Genomic DNA, 17,578 nt, shown 5'->3' on the forward strand with positions numbered 1-17,578 from the left:
CTTTTAGAAACTTATTAGTTAGTTTGCTTTCACTTCAGTTTCAGAAAGTGCATTTCAGATCATAACTCACTGCTTGTGTCACGTCTGGTTGTTTTACTAGTCACCACTGATGTCTGTCCTCTGGTACAGACCTTTGAGTCATTAAATGACAAAATGAAGAATTTAGTCCATTGTGTCTACACTGGCTTTCAGCAGAACAATCCATCGGTTGGATTTCCTCAACCTATCAGTGTTATCCTGTAAGTTTATTTCACTCAGCTGCTCATCCAATTTCCTTTTGAAATTGTGCTCCCACCATCCTTGTACCAGGTCATTACCACTCAATGCTTAAAACCTTTTCCTCCCCTCCCTTGCATCTTCTGGCCAAACTTTGTGATCCATGGTCATTTCACCATGAAGTAATGGGAACATTTTTTCTTTGTTAAAAACTTATCAAGCAGGTCAAACCTTGTTCACCTACAGCAGTGTTTTCAGTAAAACTGAACACAATACTTCAGTAGTGGTTGCAACCAGAGTTTTCTAAAATTTCAGCAAACTTTCTTGCCTTTGCATGCAATGTCACAAGTTCTGAAACCCAAAGATCCTTTTTCTTTGCAGCGACTTCTGCCACCGTTCGAAAGATCTTGCACATGGACCCCAAGATCCTCCACACTCTGCACATCTTCAGAACTGTGCCATGAAGTCTACACTGCCTCTCCCTACCCCCTTCTGACAGCCGTGCACTAAATTCCATATGTATGGCTAATTTGCCAGGCTAGCCATGACCACTTGCATTTAATTAGTATTTGTTACCTCCCCAAGTTTTATATCAGCAGCATCTTGTTCGTGTTTTATTCAATACCCCAGTATACGAGCCAGAGTCAGAGTCATTCAGTATGGAAATAGAAACTATTCATATACTTGTCCAGATGCCTTTTAAATGTTCTAATTGTAACCACCTCCACCACTTCCTTTGGCAACTATACAAGTACTACGTCAGCCCTCAGGTCCTCTTCAAAACCATTGCCCTCGCACCTTAAATCTATACGCTGTAGTTTTGGACTTGCCACCTGAGGAAAAAGACATTGGTTATTCACCTTAGTCGTGCCCCTCATGATTATATAAACTTTTATAAAGGTCATCCCTGCCATATTCAACTTTGCCCCACAACTCAAACCCTCCAGTCCCAGCAATATCCTTGTCAAACTTCTCTACACCCTCTCACATTTAACAACATCTTTCCAAAAGAAGGGAGACCAGAATTGTATGCAGTATTCTAAAAGTTGCCTCATCAATATCCTGTAAAGCTGCAACATGACACACCTATATGTAATGTTTTGATCAATGAAGGCAAGGGGGCCAAATGCCTTCTTCACCACATTGTATACTTGCAACTCCACTTTCAAGGAACTATATACCTGCGCTCTTTTGATGAGCACTCATTAAACGTATAACATCTGCTCTAGTTTGCCTTTCCAAAATACCATCTCATGATCTGCCCTACTTGTCAATCTTCCTTCCCATCTCACTCCACTCTCCTCTCTGACCTTTACACCTCCCTCGATCCATCTATTGCAGTCTGAACTACCTTTTTCCCAGCCCCACCCCCCCCACCCACTTATCTCTCCATCCCAGAGGCTTCCAGCCTCATTCCTGATGAAGGGTTCCTGCCCGAAACATAGATTTTCCTGCTCCTCAGATGTTGCCTGACCTGCTGTGCTTTTCCAGCACCACTCTAATCTGGACTCTAATATCCAGCATCTGCAGTCCTCACTTTCACCTGGCCTTTGGAACACTCCACTGTCCACTATCCTCCACTATTATAACTCACTGTTTTCAGTTCTTAATTTGTTTTATTGAAACTGACACAGACTCTCCTGCAGTGCTCAACTTTGTTAACCAGCATTTTATACTGTACTTGAAAAAGGTTTTCTTAAAATTTAAACAGACAACATCCACTCCATTCCTTTCAAGCTTCATTCACTTACCAAAATCTTCAACTGGAAATGATTTTTGTCTTATTCCCTCTATCAAAAGCTTCATAATAAAACCATGAGAAATGAGAACAGGAATAAAGTAATTTGGTCCCTCAAGCCTACTCTGTCATTCAATGGGATCATGGCTGATCTGACACACCTCATACCCACTTTCCTGCTCTTTCCCTGTAACTCTAAATTTCCCCACATGGATCAAAAATCCAGCACAGCCTTAAACTACACATGGACTCTGCCTCCATAGCACTATGTGGAAAGGAGTTCCAAAGACACAACTCTCAATATTCCTCCTCAAGTTGGCACCTCTTTATTCTGAGAGCATGACCCCTTGGTGCTAGACTCTCCCTTAATGGAAAACATCTTCTCAGCATTTACCTTATCAAGCCCCTAAGGATCCTATACGTTTCATCAGACCATAAGACATAGGGGTCCACTCCAGAACCACAAGGAGTCCACTCTGCCTTTTAATCGTGGCTGATGGGCATTTCAACTTTACTTACCCACACTTGCACCATAGCCCTTAATTCCTTGCAAAATCAAGAATTTTGCAATCTCTGCCTTGAAAACATTTAACATCCCGCTTCCACTGCACTCCGTGGCAACGAAGTCCACAGGCCTACCACATTCTGGCTGAAGAAATGTCTCTTCATTTCCGTTCTAAGTTGACCCCATCTATTTTTAAGGCTGTGCCAATGGATCCTAGTCTTCCTAACAGAAACAATTTCCTAGTGTCTATCCTTTCTAAGCTATGCATTATTTTGTAAGTTTTTATTAGATCATCCCTCAACCTTCTAAACTCTAACGAATACAATCCCATGATCCTCAGCCATTCATCGTATGTTAGGCCTACCATTCCAGGGATCATCCATGTGGTTCTCCGCTGGACACACTAGTGCCAGTACGTCCTTCCTGAAGTGTGGGGCCCAAAATTGCACACAGTATTCTAAATGGGACCTAATAGAAAAATACAGTGCAGTACAGGCCCTTCGGCCCTCGATGTTGCGCCGATCTAAGCCCACCTAACCTACACTAGCCCACTATCCTCCATATGCCTATCCAATGCCCGTTTAAATGCCTATAAAGAGGGAGAGTCCATCACTGTTACTGGTAGGACATTCCATGAACTCACAACTCGCCGAGTAAAGAATCTACCCCTAACATCAGTCCTATACCTACCACCCCCTGATTTAAAGCTATGCCCCCTCGTAATATCTGACTCCATACGTGGAAATAGGTGCAGGAGTAGGCCATTCTGCCCTTTGAGCCTGCACCATCATTTAAGGATGATCAGCCATGATCATATTGATCAGTATCCTGTTCCTGCCTTATCTCCATAACCCTTAATTCCACTATCCTTGAGAGCTCTATCCAACTCTTTCTTAAATGAATCCAGAGACTGGGCCTCCATTGTCCTCTGGGGCAGAGCATTCCACACAGCCACCACTCTCTGGGTGAAGAACTTTCTCCTCATCTCTATCCTAAATGGTCTATCCCGTATTTTTAAGCTGTGTCCTCTGGTTCGGCACTCACCCATCAGCGGAAACATGTTTCCTGCCTCCAAAGTGTCCAATCCTTTCATAATCTTATATGTCTCAATCAGATCCCCTCTCAGTCTTCTAAACTCAAGGGTATACAAGCCTAGTCGCTCCAGTCTCAGTGTAAGGTAGTCCTACCATTCCAGGAATTGACCTCGTGAACCTACACTGCACTCCCTCAATAGCCGGAATGTCTTTCCTCAAATTTGGAGATCAGAACTGCACACGATACTCCAGGTGTGGTCTTCCTAGGGCCCTGTATGGCTGCAGAAGAACCTCTTTGCTTTATAAAGTTACAATAAGATCGAAGTTTTTAAGCCACTAACAAACCTCATCTTAACCCATCTAAGGAGAATTCTAACTTCTCCAGATAGCCATGTACCATTCTAGTAAATCTTTCTTGCATCCTTTTCAAAACTTTGATATCCTTGTAGTGTCGTGTTTTGAACATCATACTCAAAATGAGACCTTGTAAAACATTCACTAAGAACTAGATAACGTCTTTTACACTATTGATAAAACCAAGCCACTCTCCTGCCGACTTGTCTCTCCAAAATAGTATGAGTTCTAAAGGTCATCACTTACGATTTCTACAAATACACCCCCAAATCTCTTTTGCTGTATTTTCCTCAAAATTGTACATGTAAACTATTTCTTTTCTTTAATATTAGAACAAATGTGTAAGGGTATTTTTCTTTTTAGCAAATTTCAACTGCCATGCATTTGTTTATTTCACTAGTGTGTCAATGTTCTTCTGAAACCTTAGGTATAAAGATGGTGGACCCAGTCTTAACAGTTGGCACAAAGTGTTCAAGAATACTAAGGACAAAACTGCGATGGTATCGTGCTTTTTGAGAGAGATATGTTCTGTCCAGTTCCTCTTGCGGTGAGATGTTGCCACAGTATGCCAGAATGTTTTCTTCACACAAACAGTTGGTAAACAGCCGAGCTTGCCCGAAGTGCTTTTTTTAAAAATGAGGCAATAGAATCATGAGTGGGTAGAATCAGGGCTGTCACAGACCCAAGAAGGCTTTTAGCTACTTGAAGGTCTACTTGCTGCAGAGCTAAAAGTTTGAGATCAAAGCTGCTAGAGTGAAGTCTTAGAGGATTTTGGAAAAGTGCAGAAGCAACAAGATTGTTGTCATGGGTGGTTTTAAACTTCCCTAATATTGATTGGAAGCTCCTTAGTTCAAATAGTTTGGATGGAGCAGTTTTTGTCAAGCGTGTCCTGGAATGATTCTTGACTCGATACGTAGATAGGCAACTGAAGGGGAGGCCATAACTGGATTTGATGCTTGGCAATGAACCAGGTCAGCTGTCAGATCTCGGTGAGTGCGCATTTCGGTGATGGTTATCACAACTCCCTGACCGTTACTATATTTATGGAGAGGGATAGGAGCAGACTTATGGGAAAGTATTTATTGGTGTGGGGGGTGGAATTACAATGCTATTCAACAGGAACTGGGGTGCATAAATTGGGAATAGATATTCTCAGGAAAATGCATGTCAGAAATGTGGAGGCAGTTTAGGAATCACTTCCTGACAGTACTGGAGGTTTATCCCACTCAGGCAAGGAAGGGATGCTAGGGTGAAGGAATCTTGGGTGTCAAGGGATGTTGAACATCTAGGCAAGAGGAAGAAGGAAAGCTTACTTAAGGTTCAGGAGGCAAGGATCAGACAAGGCTATACAGGGTTGCAAGATAGCCAGGAAGGAACTGAAGAATTGACCTGGGAGAGCAAGGAGGGGACATGAAAAAGCTTTAATAGGTAGGATTAAGAGAAACCCTTAGGCATTCTACACTTGAGGAACAAGAGGATGGCCAGAGGGAGGGTAGGGTCACGAGTGTAGTGCTGGTAAAGCACAGCAGGTCAGATAGCATCTGAGGAGCTGGAATAGTCATTTCAGGCATAAGCCCTCCATCAGGGTTGTCGTTTCTCCTGCTCCTTGAATGCTGCTTGATCCGCTGTGCTTTTCCAACACTACACTCTCGACTCAGGTCCAGCACCTGCCTTCCTCATTTTTTTCCTAGAGTGCGGGTAGGGCCAATCCAGGGACAGTGTAGGGAACCTGTGCCTGCAGTTGGAGGTGGAAGGGGAGGTCCTTAATAAATACTTTGCTTCAGGTTTTACTACGGAGAGAGGGACCTTGACATTTGGGCAGGACAACATTAAACATGCTTTTATGCTTGAACAGGTTGATATTAAAGAAGGTGGATGTGCTGAAAACTTTGGTTTTCCAAAGTCCCCTGGGACAGACGGGATATACCAGCTACAAACAGCTAGGGAAGAGATTGCTGTGCCTTTGGCAATGATCTTTGTGTCCTCACTGTCCACCGCGTAGTGCTAGATGTCTGGAGGGTGGAAAATGTTATTCCCCTGTTCAAGAAAGGGAATAGGGATAATCCTGGGAATTACAGACCAGGCAGTCTTATGTCTGTGGTGGGCAAATTATTGGGAGATGATTCTGAGAGACAGAATTTATGATTACTTGTCAAACGATAGTTTGATTAGAGATAGTCGCATGGCTTTGATGAGGGACAGGTTATGCCTTATGTTTTCAAAGAATTCAATAACATTTGTAACGAAACACATCGATAATGAAGTACATGTGGCGTAGATGGAAAGTATTCAGCCTGGAGCTCTGTGACCAGTGATGCTCTGCATGGATCTGTTCTGGGACCTTTGTTCTTTGATTTTTCTGAATGACCTAGGTGAGGAAGTGGCTGGGTGGGTTAGTAAGTTTGCCGATGGCACAAACGCTGGTGGAGATTTGGATTGTGTAGAGGGGGATTGTAGGTTGCAACAGGATATTGACAGGATGCAGAACTGAGCTGATAAGTAGCAGATGGAGTTCAACATGAAAAGTGCGAAATGATTCATTTTGGAAAATCAAATTTGAATGCAGAAAACAGAGTTAAAGGCAAGATTATTGGCAATGTAGAGGAACAGAAGTTACTACCCAAATTGATATGGTTGTTCAGGTGGTGTACACTAGGTTGGCTTTCATTAGCGGGGGATAGAGTTTAAGAGGCAAGAGGTTATGCTGCAGCTCTACTGAGCCCTGGTTAGACCAGGAGAAAGTGAGGACTGCAGATGCTGGAGATCAGAGATAAAAAAATGTTGCTGGAAAAAGCACAGGTCAGGCAGCATCCAAGGAGCAGGAGAGTCGACGTTTCAGGCATAAGCCCTTCTTCAGGAATGGAGGAAGGTGTGCCAAGCAGGCTAAGGTAAAAGGTAGGGAGGAGGAACTTGGGGGAGGGGCACTAGGAATGCTATAAAGTGGAAGGAGGTTAAGGTGAGGGTGATAGGCCTGAGAGGGGGTGGGGCGGAGGGGTCAGGAAGAAGATTGCAGGTCAAGAAGGCGGTGCTGAGTCCGAGGACTGGGATTGAGATAAGGTTTTGGGGGGGGGGGGTGGGAGGAAATGAGGAAGCTGGAGAAATCTGCATTCATCCCTTGTGGTTGGAGGTGCTCTTCCTCCAGGCGTCGTGTTGCCATGGTCTGGCGATGGAGGCGGCCAAGGACCTGCATGTCCTTGGTGGTGTGGGAGGGGGAGTTAAAGTGTTCAGCCAGGGGGCGGTTGGGTTGGTTGGTGTGGGTGTCCCAGAGCCCAGAGGTGTTCTCTGAAACATTCCGCAAATAGGCGGCCTGTCTCCCCAATGTAGAGGAGGCCACATCGGGTGCAGTGGATGCAGTAAATGTGTGTGGAGGTGCTGGTGAATTTGTGATGGATATGGAAGGATCTCTTGGGGCCTTGGAGGGAAGGTGGGGGCGCAAGTTTTGCATTTCTTGCGGTTGCAGGGGAAGATGCCAGGAGTGGAGGTTGGGATGGTGGGGGGTGTGGACCTGACGAGGGAGTGGTCTTTCCGGAACGCTGATAGGGGAGGGGAGGGAAATATATCCTTGGTGGTGGGGTCTGTTTGGAGGTGGCTGACATGAAGAATGATACGATGTACCTGGAGGTTGGTGGGGTGGTAGGTGAGGACCAGTGGGGTTCTGTCCTGGTGGCGATTGGAGGGGTGGGGTTCAAGGGCAGAGGAGATGCTGTGGAGAGCATCGTCAACTACGTCTGAGGGGAAATGCGGTCTTTGGAGGAGGAGGCCATCTGGGATGTGCGGTATTGGAATTGGTCCTCCTGTGGAGCAGATGCGGCGGAGGCGAAGGAATTGAGAATATGGGATGGCGTTTTTACAGGGGGCAGGGTGGGAGGTGTAATCTAGGTCAGTTTATAGTAAACATCCGTGTTGAGTCAGTCACCCGAGATAGAAAGAGGTCGAGGAAAGGGAGGGAGGAGTCTGAGACGGTCCAGGTAAATTTGAGGTCGGGGTGGAAGGTGTTAGTAAAATGGATGACCTATTCAAACCCCTCATGGGAGCATGAGGTAGCGCTAATACAGTCATTGATGTAGCGGAGGAAAAGGTGGGGGGTGGTGCCAGTGTAGTTGCGGAAGATGGACTGTTCCACATATCCAACGAAGAGGGAGGCATAGCTGGGGCCCATGCAGGTGCCCATGGCTACTCCTTTGGTTTGGAGGAAGTGGGAGGATTGGAAAGAGAAGTTGTTCAGAGTGAGGACCAGTTCAAATCAGTCGAAGGAGGGTGTCAGTGGAAGGGTATTGGTTGGGTTGGCAGGAAAGGAAGAAGTGGAGGGCTTTGAGGCCTTCGTGATGGGGGATCGAGGTGTATAGGGACTGGATGTCCATGGTGAAGATAAGGTGTTGGGGGGTGGGGAAGCGAAAATCATGGAGGAGGTGGAGGGCGTGGGTGGTGTCTCGAATGTAGGTGGGGAGTTCTTGGACTAAAGGGGGACAGGACCGTGTCAAGGTATGCAGAAATGAGTTCAGTGGGGAAGGAGCAGGCAGGGACAATGGGTCGGCCAGGGCAGTCGGGTTTGTGGATTTTGGGCAGGAGGTAGAGACAGGCGGTGCGGGGTTGTGGGACTATGAGGTTGGAGGTGGTGGATGGAAGATCCCCTGAGGTGATGAGGTTATGGATGGTCTGGGAGATGATGGTTTGGTCATGGTCAAGGGGGCAGTAGGAGGTGGTGTCTGCGAGCTGGCGTTTAGCCTCAGCAATGTAAAGATTGGTGCGCCAAATTACCACCACGCCTCCCTTATCTGCTGGTTTGATAGTGAGGTTGGGGTTGGAGCAGAGGGAGTGGAGGGCTGCACGTTGTGAGGGTGAGAGGTTGGAGTGGGTAAGCAGGGTGGACAGGTTGAGGCGGTTAATGGCGTGGCAGCGGTTGGCTATGAAGAGATCGAGGGCGGGTGAGAGGCCAGCACAGGGTGTCCAGGTGCATGGGGTGTGTAGGAGGCAGGAGACGGGGTCGTCAGAGGGTGGGCGAGAATCCCGGTTGACGAAGTAGGCGCAGAGCGAAGGCGGCAGAAGAACTGTTCGATGTCTTGCTGAGTGTTGAACTCGTTAATCCGGAAGCTTAGGGGGATGAAGGCGAGGCCTCTGCCGAGGACTTATCTTTCATCATCAGAGAGGCAGTGGTCTGGAGGAATGGTGAAAATACGGTAGGGCTGGGAGCTAGGACCTGGCATGATGGCAGGGGCTGGGTGTGGATTCAGCATGGCGTGGTCGTTGTGCAGGTGAGTAACGTCATTGGGGCGGAAGTAGATGTGGCGACGGCAACTCCGGGGCCGGAAGTAGTTGGGGCAACGGCAGAAACGGTGTTGTTCCCGGTGACTGTGGACCCGCAGAGGCCGTGAATCTGTCGGTGATGGTCTTTGCTCAGTTCAGTCACCTCATTATAGAAAGGATGTTGAAGCTTTAGAGAGGGTCAGAGGAGATTTAACAGGATACTGCCTGGATTGGAGAGCGTATCTTATGAAGAAAGGTTGAGGGAGCTAGGGATTTTCTCATTGGAATGAAGGATGAGAAGTGACTTGATAGAGATGTACAAGACGATGAGAGGTATAGACCGAGTGAACAGTCAGAGACGTTTTTCTGAGGGAAATAATTTTAAGGGGATTGGAAGAATGTTTAGGGGCGATGTCAGAGGTCAATTCTTTACACAGAGTGGTGGGTGTGTGGGATGGTAGTTGAGTCAAATAAATTAGGGATATTTAGGGACTCTTGGATAGGCACATGAATGACAGTAAAATGAAGGGTTTGTAGGTTATTTTAATCTCAGACTAGGATAAAACGGACAGCACAACATTGAAGGTGGTACTGTTCTATGTTCTATAGACAGACTGGTCAGATGGATTGATCAATAGAAAACAGAATTCAATCTGTATAAGTGACAGGTAATGCATTGAGAACAAACGAGGGGAAGATATCATTAATACCTTGGGAAGCACTGAGGATCAGAAAGACCACACAATATGACCACTTGTTCAGAGTAGGAGTATGATTTTTATTATTATGCTTCATTAATTTAGGCAATACATTAATTGACTGAAGCAACTGATCTCTGGACCTACAATACTCAAGCCACTCAGTAGTCTGGGATATTGTCCGTTAGGTATAATTCCATGAATATGACCAAGCTTGGTTGTTACATGAGTAATGGCTTTTTATTTTATACATCTCACTCAAGAATCAATTACTTTAACTAATCTTTCCCAAATATTGGAATCTTCTCTCTCTCCAGAACTCAATTCCTCTACAAATAAAGCCCAGTACACCATATGCCTTCTTCACAGCACTATTTACCTGGGTGGCAACTTTCAGAGATCTGTGTACATGGACACCAAGATCCCTCTGCTCATCCACACTACCAAGTAGTCTATCATTAGCCCAGTAATCTATCATCTTGTTACTACTACCAAAGTGAATGACTTCACACTTAGCTACATTGAACTCCATTTGCCACCTTTCTGCCCAGCTCTGCAACTTATCTATATCCCGCTGTAACCTGCCACATCCTTCTTCGCTGTCCACAACTCCACCGACTTTCGTGTCATTCGCAAACTTGCTCACCCAGCCTTCAAGCCCCTCCTCCAGTTCATTTATAAAAATGACAAACAGCAATGGTCCCAAAACAGATCCTTGTGGAACACCGCTAGTAACTGCACTCCAAGATGAACCTATACCATCAACTACTACCCTCTGTCTCCTTCCAGCCAGCCAATTCCTAATCCAAACCTCTAATGCACTCTCAATGCCATATCTCCGTAGTTTTTGCATTAGCCTACCATGGGGTACCTTATCGAACGCCTTGCTAAAATCCATACACACCACATCTACTGCTTTACTATCGTCCACTTCCTTGGTCACCTTCTCAAAGAACTCAATAAAGGTTTGTGAGGCACGACCTGCCCTTCACAAAACCATGCTGACTATCCTTGATCACATTATTCCTATCCAGATGTTCATAAATCCTATCCCTTACAATTCTCTCTAAGACTTTGCCCACAACAGAAGTGAGACTCACTGGCCTATAGTTACTAGGGCTATCCCTACTCCCCTTCTTGAACAAGGGGACCACATTCGCTATCCTCCAGTCTTCTGGCACTATTCCCGTAGACAACGACGACATAAAAATCAAGGCCAATGGCTCCGCTACCTCCTCCCTAGCTTCCCAGAGGATCCTAGGATAAATGCCATCAGGCCCAGGGGACTTATCTATTTTCATCCTTTCCAGTATTCCCCAGACCTCTTCCCTACGTACCTCAAGGCCATCCATTCTAATCACTTGTGACTCAATATCCACATCAGCAACAGTGTCCTGTTCCTGAGTGAATACTGACGAAAAGTATTGATTTAGTGTCTCTCCAATCTCCTCCGCCTCCACGCACAACGTCCCACTACTATCCTTGACTGGACCGATACCTACCCTAGTCATCCTTTTATTCCTGACATACCTATAGAAAGCCTTTGGGTTTTCCCTAATCCTACCAACTAAGGACTTTTCATGTCCCTTCTCGCTGCTCTTAGCTCTCTCTTTAGATCCTTCCTGGCTACCTTATAACTCTCAATCGCCCCAACTGAACCTTCACGCCTCATCTTTACATAGGCCGCCCTCTTCTCTTTCACAAGGGATTCCAATTCCTTATTAAACCACAGCTCCCTCACAAGACCCTTTACTCCCTGCCTGGCTGGTACATACTTATCAAGGACACCCAATAGCTGTTCCTTGAACAATCTCCACATATCATTTGTGTTCTTCCCTTGAAGCCTATTTTTCCAATCCACGCATCCTAACCCATGCCTCACCGCATCATAATTTCCCTGCCCCCAGCTATAACTCTTGCCCTGCAGTGCACACTTATCCCTCTCCATCACTAGAGTAAAAGTCACCGAGTTGTGGTCACTGTCCCCGAAGTGCTCACCTACCTCCAAGTCTACCACCTGGCCTGGTTCATTATCTAGAACCAAATCCAGTATAGCCTCACCTCTTGTTGGCCTGTCTACATATTGTGTCAGGAAACCCTCCTGCACACATTGGACAAACACCGACCCATCTAACGAACTCGAGCTATAGCTTTCCCAGTCAATATCTGGGAAGTTAAAGTCCCCCATAACAACCACTCTGCTACTTTCACTCTTCTCCTGAATCATCCTCGCAATACTTTCCTCTACTTCTCTCGGACTATTAGGAGGCCTGTAGAAAACTCCTAACCGGGTGACCTCACCTTTCCTATTTCTAACCTCCGCCCAAACTACCTCAGATGGCAAGTCTTCCTCCATCGTCCTTTCCACCGCTGTAATACTATCCTTGACAAGCAATGCCACACCTCCCCCTCTTTTACCCCCATCTCTGACCCTACTAAAACATTTAAACCCTGGAACCTGCAACAGCCATTCCTGTCCCTGTTCTACCCACGTCTCTGTAATGGCCACAACATCGAACTCCCAGGTCCCAACCCATGCTGCAAGCTCACTTACCTTATTTCTTATACTTCTGGCATTGAAGTATACACACTTCAAGCCACCTTCCTGTTTACAGGCACCCTCCTTCGAGATCGATGCCATGTTCCTAACCTCCTTACACTCAAGGTCCTGTACCCTAAAGCTACAGTCCAGGTTCCCATGCCCCTGCAGAGTTAGTTTAAACCCTCCCAAAGATCACTAGCAAACCTCCCCCAAGGATACTAGTGCCCCTCAGGTTCAGGTATAGACCATCCTGTTTATAGAGGTCCCACCTTCCCCAGAAAGAACACCAGTTGTCCAGAAACCGGAATCCCTCCCTCCTGCAAACAAACAAAAAATGCAGCACCTACCTGCTTACCACCACGGGTCTTATTATTAGGTTAGAGGAGGAGGGCGGGTGGGAGGCTCTACCCCTGTAGTGCCTCGAGTTCCTCGCCTGCGCGCTTTTATAAGAAAAAAAAACACCTTCCCAGGTAAGCTCGCGCGACACCAGCTTCCGGGTCCGCTAGGCGCTTAAAAAAAAAACTTTAAATTTTAGCCGTTAAAAAAAAACAATAACTGGACTATACCGCGACTTAAAAAAAAAACCACCACCAGACAGCCGTTACCTGCTCTGCCGAGAGTGAGGGGTCATGTTGCAGTTGTAAAAGACTCTGGTGCAGCCTCATCTGGAGTATTGTGTGCAGTTTTGGTCGCCATACTATAGGAAGGATGTGGAGGCATTGGAACGAGTGCAGAGGAGGTTTACCAGGATGTTGCCTGACATGGTAGGAAGATCGTATGAGGAAAGGCTGAGGCACTTGGGGCTTTTCTCATTGGAGAAAAGAAGGTTTAGGGGAGATTTGATAGAGGTGTACGAGATGATTAGGGGTTTAGATAGGGTTGACAGCGAGAACCTTTTTCTGCTGATGGAGTCAGCTGTTACTAGGGGACACAGCTTTAAATTAAGGGGTGATAGGTATAGGACAGATGTTAGGGGTCGATTTTTTACTCAGCGGGTTGAGTGTTCATGGAATGCCCTGCCAGTAGCAGTGGTGGACTCTCCCTCTTTATGGTCATTTAAGCGGGCATTGGACAAGCATATGGAGGTTATTGGGCTAGTGTAGGTTAGGTAGGCTTCGGTCGGCGCAACATTGAGGGCCGAAAGGGCCTGTACTGCGCTGTATTTTTCTATGTTCTATTCTTCCCCAAATTAAAAGTGAGTATACTTCAAAAAAAAAAGAGGCTGTTCAGCTCTTTGAAATATCCTGAGACATGAAGCTGCTAAATGGAACAAACATGCATTTAGAAAATGTTTATCAAGATTAGTTATTTGCGAATAGGTATATATACTTGGCTTATTTGTTCATGCTTTCCTCCTTTATCTCAGTTGCTCACAACATTCCTCTTCATAAAGCTTTGCTAATTTTTTTCCAAGAGATATAACACTGTCAAAGGAAATATTTTCCTTTGTCTAAGCAACAATGGAACAAATGGTTCCTTATCATGGCTCAGACTATCTTGTTGACCCCAATGTTACAGGAAAACATATTACCACCTCGTGCTGCATGCAGTGTAAACATCAGTGGTTGACAGCACTATAAAAGAAAATTACTTTTTAAAACAAGATTAGAGGAGGCAGTGGTCTAATGATATCACTATTAATCCAAAAACTCAGCTAAAATGTTCAGGACTAGTCAAGCAGCAAATGATGGAATGCGAATTCAATAAGTATGTATAATTAAGAATCTAATGATGGCCATGAAACCACTGATAATTGCCAGAAAGCACAACTGGTTCCTAATGTCTTTCAGGGAAGAAAATCTACCATCCTAATGTGATTTGACCTACATGGCGATTGTAGACACACAATCTTGGTTGATTCTTCGCTGCCCTCTGAAATATCCTAGCAAGCCATTCAGTTGTATCATTTTGCCAAAAGGTTTCACCAAAGAAATGAAATGGGACAGATCACCTGGCATCAACCTAGGCACTGGAAACAATGGCAAAATGGCCTTGTTGACATCTAAGACTAGCGTCAAAATTGGGACAGCTGCCTCATGCATTACTCAAGCAGCAGTCATACTCAGAATTCTACCTTACAGACAATATCCCAGACACCACTATCATTATTTCTGGATATGTTCTGGAGGGATTAACCTGTTGAAGCTGCCAAACTTGTGCTGAATATCACAAGCTGCAATGGTAAACATAGCTAAGTGAGTCCTCAAGCAACAAGCCAGATCTGCAGACCTGCAACATCCAGTCATGAGTGGTGGTGGAAAATTCAGTCATGAATGGTGGTGGGAAATTAAACCATACACTTGAGGAAGAGACTCCACAAATATCCCCATCTTTAATGATGGAAGTGCTCAACATATCAGTGCAAAAGACAATGCTGAAACATTTGCAACAATCTTCAACCTGAAGTGATTGAATGATCCATTTTGGCCTCATCCAGAGGTTGACAGCATTACAGTTGCCAGTCTTCAGCTAATTTGATTCAGTTTACATGTCAAGAAACAGATGGAGGCGTTGGATACTGAAAAGGCTCTAGGCCCTGACAATTTCCCAGTAACAATACTGAAGATATGCTCCAGAACTCACTGCTCCCCTAGCCAACAGTGGCATCTACCAACAATGTGCAAAATAGTCCAGCCACATCCTCCACACAAAAAAGGACAAATCCAACATAGCCAATTACTTCCTCTTCTGTCTACTCATGTCATCAGTAAAGTGGCATCAATTGTACTATTAGCAGTGACCTACTAACTGATACTTAGCTCTTGACCTCATTACAGCTTTGGCTCAAACACAGACAAAAAAAAATGAATTCCAGAGGTGAAGAGAGAGTGACGCCCATGACCACGTCATCCTGTTCACCCTTCAGTCAAAGCAAAACACTCAAACAAAATATAGTTTTACCTCCTATATCTTTATTCCGGAGGGAGAGAGAATGATCACCCATGTGCACAGAGACAAGAGTTCACAGTCTTGTCTAGAACATCAGTTGCTCAAATGAACTATAGTCATTTTACAAGGAGGAACATCCAGATAAGGCAGCATACATATTAATTGGGTGACTGTTACAAACAAAGAGTATCAATAGCAGAAACCAAGCTCTTTACTGTTATACAGTGAATGTTCTTAACCTTGTTAACTGTAGTAAAACAATGGATACTTTTCTTCTTGTTAGCTGACATTACATACTGAACGCTTCCAATATTGTTAAATGGCTCTACATAATGAATACTTTTCCACCTTGTTAACCTATTACCCTTGCCTCCTGCACCCCATTGTTCACTACAAATTCTTATCTGATCTGAGTATGCTCAGCTGAACCTTTGGTTTCACAAAATTCAACTTAACTTTCCATGCCTGCTTATACCCTATACATATTCTCAACCAAGAATCCCAACCAGAACTGAAACTTGCATATAGGAGGACAATTGTGTGTATTAGAGATCAATCTTAGCTCTAGGACATTTCTGTAGGAATGCAGAATAGTATCCTCGTCCCAATCATCTTCAGTTGCTTCATCAATGACCTTCCCTCATCATGGAAAAAGTAGGGATAGTTGTCAATGATTGCGCAATGTTCAGCACAATTTTTTAACTCCTCAAATACTGGAACAATGTGTACAAATGTAATAAGACTAGGAAAATATTCAGTTCAAACTTGGAAGAACGGCAAATGACATGAATGTCATACAAATGCTAGGCAATGACCATTTCCAATCTAACTATGGTTTCTCAATATTCATCACTGAATCTCCTACTAACAATGACCTGGGATATACCATTGACCAGAAACTCTACCAGACTTGTCACATAAACACATTGGCTGCAAGAGCACTTCACAGGCTAGGGATATAGGGAGTAACTCACTGCCAGACTCCCCAAAACTTGTCCACCACGTACAAGGTAAAAGTCAGGACTTAAAAATTCACAACACCAGGTTACAGTCCAATAGTGCTATTTGGAAGTATAAGCTTTCAGAACACTGCTCCTTCATCAGGTAGGTAGTGGGTCAAGATCATAGGACTCAGAATTTATAGTAAAAGATCAAAAATGTCATACAACTAATGCAAAGTATTGAATAATCCTAGATTGTTGTTAAGACTTTAATCACTTAGTACGGGGATGCAGGTTTTGATTCATTAATATGTAAATCCCAGAACTATTTTCAAGTCACAGTCCCGAGATAATTTAAGGTTTTATTTTTAAAAAATGTAATCTCAGCTCAGACAGACAATGCTTTAAAGGTGTGAGATTAGAGTCAGCCTGCATCCCAACCTTGAGTCAGACTGGTTCGGATTTTCAAAGCAGGAATTTAAAGATGTCATATGGACTGACTGCCGACAGATTGTTTTGTTCAAAAGGCACACAATGTATCTGCAAATACAAATCCATCCCATAGACTTATACGTGTGACCTCGTGAGTGTGGGAGAAAGAGTGTATGCACGTGCACATACATATGCACGCATGTGATTGGTGTGTGTGTGTGTGTGTGTGTGTGTGTGTGTGTGTGTGTGTGTGTGTGTGTGTGTGTGTGTGTGTGTGTGGAAGAGAAGACAGTGTGGTTCATGCTGCGTGATAGGAGTGTGACAGAGTTTAAGCCTGAGAGACTGCATGTGTGAGAGTATTGGGTGGGGGTTAGTGAGAGGAAGTGCGAGTGTGTGCCTGACAGAGATGGTGTGAGAGAGCTTCATGTGTAGTGGGGTACCTGTAGTGAACATGAACACGAGATCCCGATTGAGGCAGTCCTCATGGGCATCAAGCTTGGCTTTCAGCCTTTGCACAGCGACTGCGTTGTTACATATCCCAAAATCTGCCCTGGAGGACAGTCACCCAAAGATCCAAGGTCAAATGTCCTTGACCACTTAAGTGCTTCCTAACTGAGAGGGAACATCCCTGTCTAACTATTGTTGCGGGGTGTCCATTCATCCATTGTCATAGCATCTGCTTGGTTGTTCCGATATACCATGCACAGGGGCATCCTAGATGTACACATTAAATCACATGAAATCAGCAATCCCATTCCAAGTGATTGAAGACTTAACAGCAATCTAGGTTTGTTAAATACTTTGCATCAGTTGTATGACAGCTTGATCTTTTACTCTAAATTGCATTGTGATCCTGTCCCATTAGCTACCTGACAAAGGATTAGTGTTCCGAAAGCTTGTACTTCCATGTTAGACTATATCCTGGTATTGTATGATTTTAACTTTGCCCACCCCAATCCAACACCTCAACATCAAGTCAGGGGTG

General features: G+C 44.8%; 1 protein-coding gene across 1 annotated transcript in view; it reads right to left on the minus strand.

Annotated features, from left to right (window-relative positions):
- LOC132819564 (zinc finger protein 292-like) overlaps nt 1–17,578 on the minus strand; it is a 199,920-nt gene that overhangs the window by 46,839 nt on the left and 135,503 nt on the right. The gene's annotated exons all lie outside the window — the stretch shown is intronic.

Source organism: Hemiscyllium ocellatum, chromosome 10 (genome assembly GCF_020745735.1).
Source record: "Hemiscyllium ocellatum isolate sHemOce1 chromosome 10, sHemOce1.pat.X.cur, whole genome shotgun sequence".
NCBI lineage: Eukaryota > Metazoa > Chordata > Chondrichthyes > Orectolobiformes > Hemiscylliidae > Hemiscyllium > Hemiscyllium ocellatum.